This window comes from Haemaphysalis longicornis, unplaced genomic scaffold (genome assembly GCF_048455015.1).
Source record: "Haemaphysalis longicornis isolate Haplotype H1 unplaced genomic scaffold, Haemaphysalis longicornis Haplotype H1 scaffold_4, whole genome shotgun sequence".
Classification (NCBI taxonomy): domain Eukaryota; kingdom Metazoa; phylum Arthropoda; class Arachnida; order Ixodida; family Ixodidae; genus Haemaphysalis; species Haemaphysalis longicornis.
The window spans coordinates 226576109-226579616 of record NW_027526361.1 but is presented as its reverse complement, the minus strand read 5'-3'; positions in this window follow the sequence as shown (position 1 = coordinate 226579616).

Sequence of the window (3508 nt, the reverse complement as noted above, 5' to 3'; positions counted from 1 at the left end):
TCTATTTCCGCCCCTAAAGCTCATCGCTGTCGTATTTCTGCAGCCGTCTCCCGAAGCTTAGTTCGCCGAAGTTCCCGCTCGTCACTCGTCTCTGCCTGCCGCTTGAAATGACACGCCTCAATGACACCGGACCTTCTCATGAGGCACATACTTGCGAAATAAAGCACTTCGACCCCAAACACAGTAGTGGCTGGTGGTCTCCACGCTGGTGGAGACATGGATGGTTTCTTATATCTTAATTTCTTGTGTAACACCTTGTGCGTATACATACGGCAGTGGATGGAGCTTTATTAACCGTTGTGGAACATCTTATGGTATTTAGTTAGGCAGCGCTCCCCTTTAACATACTCATGTCTTAATAAAACACTCAAGCATGTTCTTAGTAGCGTGATCAGATACCGCGCGAAATCAATGAATCTGAACAGATTCATCGGATGAGTGAGCGTTGTATCAGATCTCCATGAAAGCCCTTGCAAAAAATGAATTTCAATATCTGGCTGAGCCGCGATAGAGATTCAGAATGTGAAAAAGTCAGATGTAACCGTTTGCCTTACAGATGTAAGGTAAAGGGTTATGTTTCCCAAGCATGAGGGAAGAGCAAACTTGAGAATCGTACTGGGGTTTGAAATACCGGCTGCCGCCAAATAAACGTCGGCGGCGGTATGAAATGAGTGCGATTATACCAGTTGATGATTTCTTGATTTATGACTTTCCAGTCGACCAAAGCTGGAGTTGTCCCATGAGGGGGAGGGTGTTCGCGCGGCTGTGGGGCTAGGGCACCGGGGGGGCGGGGGGAGTCCTACTGAGTGCTGGAAGACTTCCGGTGCCCTGGATTTCTAGTGCGGACTCGCGTGGTTGGCTGCGCGCCCAAAAACGTCACAAAAGGCAACCCTGGCATCTAGTTATGCGAGACCGAGTAATACTATGGCTTCCGTGGCAACGTGCTTTTAATAATATCTTATTTACAATACTGGACACAATATGCCGAGATTGACGGACATTTCTACGCCCTAAAGCAAGTAACTTCATGGGTCCCTCGGGGGAGCATTTAGGGGCGTTATTTTTTTAGTTTATATTAACAATAAAGTTAATATAGACAAATCTGCTTACTATATCGTATACGCCAACGACACAAGTGTGTTTTTTATGGCCTAAAACATCAATTTAGCTGAACGAGCGAATAGGGCGTTGGAACAAATAAACACCTGGGCAAATGAAAATCATCCAAACATACACGTTAAAAAGGCTGAGGCAGTGATGTCCCTACCACGTCAAGAGGACTGATCTTCCATCACTCGTAATCAATAACACTGCAGTTGAAGTCGTTCGTCATTTTCAAGCTCTGGGAATCATTTTCACGGAAAGTATGTCGTGGCCAGACCACGTTGCCTACCTTTCGCAGATACTTTCCTGCACGGCTGGGTATTTTCGTCGCTCTTGTTCCTCTTTTCCCATTTCAATGAATACACTGGTCTGCAATTCCCCATTTTCCCCGATCATGAATTACACCCGGGTTTGGGCAACGACAACAGTTGAAATCATTGATAAACTATCACGTTTACAGAAACGTATAATCTGTATAATACCCAAGGCCCCTTGCTAATCTCATTAGGCGGAACTGTTTAAATATTTCAGTATTATCTGCGTACACACTTTGTACACCTATGTATTTATGGGTTATTACAAGTCGGAAAAGTTTAGCACTATAATTCATTAGCTGAATTGGCCAGGCTTACAACGCATCATCCTGCCTATTGTACACGAAATCCCGAAAAATGGAAAGTAATGTTTGCCGTACAAATTACTGAAAACAAATGTTGTAACTTCGCTTGCCATCAACTCTGATCCAACTATACAAAAGTCATACCTCAAATGTGATAAATAAATCATTATGAGATTTCCTTAAGATATTTCAGTAAACCGAACAAAAGTGTAGGTAGCAGTATGATGAGGTCATTTTCTATTTTGTGTCATCTGAATGGGGCCAGTCCTTCTTATTCCGGATATTTCTGCACTCCCGCGTACTTTGTTTTGCTGCAACGCGCATTGCCCTGGCGCGTTCGTTTTTCTTTCTTTTTTTAATTTTTGTTTCTTTTTTTATCTCACGCGTAATGTGTACACCAGGCAATTTAGGTTTCCCATCCTGATATTGTTTACCGTTGTTATTTATGCCACAACTTTTATGTGCGCATTTCTGTCCGCGAGCAGCTGCGTCTGCAATTTCAAACTCACTGGGTATTTTTAGCATGCACAGCTTTCTCTGTATGCATTGCAAGGGAAAAGACACCTATTAACCCTTTCCTGGGCTTTTGTCCGTGTTCCTAAGCATCCTAAAATGTTTGACTAAACTGATTTGACATGATTTGATTTGAATACCCCCGCTGGCCAGAAACCACTTCTTTCCACCTTGCACGCCAGGGCAATTAATAAAATTCTAATTATCATTTTCTGAATAACAACTATCAAGAAACGTTGCATGAAAACAAAGTGGCAATTTTTTTTTCTTTTTTGGAGCTTGTTACGTCGACCAACCAGCTTCCCAAACAAAAAGCCGTTCGGCAATTCAAAACTAAACTGTGAAACACGTTACTAAATTTTGTCTTCACCAGTACGTCAGCACTAAACGCTGGCATTTTCCCACCACCCAACCCCGCATGGAAATTTGCATTTTTCCTGTTTTATTTCCCAGCATTATGCACACATGCCAATATATAAGTAATGCTGAATACCAAAAATTTCAAACTGTGGCACTTTCGTAAACGGACAAGCAAAGGGGCACGCAGTCCGTCAAACGGTAATTAGAAAAAAATGGTGTAATGAAAATATACGCTACGCGCTCTTTCTAAAGACACGCACCACGGGCTCATCAGCTTTATTGGAAATAATATTTCTGTACCACCAGCCGTTACGTTATTCCTGTTCAAATGATTCCAAGCTAATCCAAACAGTGAGATGAAATGAAACACTTAAGTCATATCCCCGAAAAGAAACAACATTACACGGGAAAACAGTTTGGACTGAAGAATAACTACCTGCAGAAGTAGTCAAATCAAAAAAATCAAATAAAGATACTTGTAGTCAATGCAACAAGTGACGAAGGCATCACCACTGGCATAAAAGTCAAATGAAAACCTGAAACACTAAATTTTAGCTTTATGTTGGGGTTTAAAGTATAATTTGATGCAGAGCGACATCAGTGAGCAGCAACGAAGAAATCGGTACCCGTTATTTCAGTCAAGGAGGCATTTCGTCAGTCGCATTTATCTGCAAATACACCTGACAGAAACATTTGCATTAAAAAAAGGTTCGCAGTGGACCAGTGAAAACATACTGTTTTTATGACGAGATGCTAAACTGTGCGACTCCGAAATCTCGGGTTTGTTTTATGCAAGAACACGACCATGGTCACGTACGGCATGCGTCAGGCAAGAGACGTAACCATTGTCATGTACAAATTATCCTGTCTTGGCAGACGGAGGGGACGAACCGGCAGGAAGCACACGTTGGA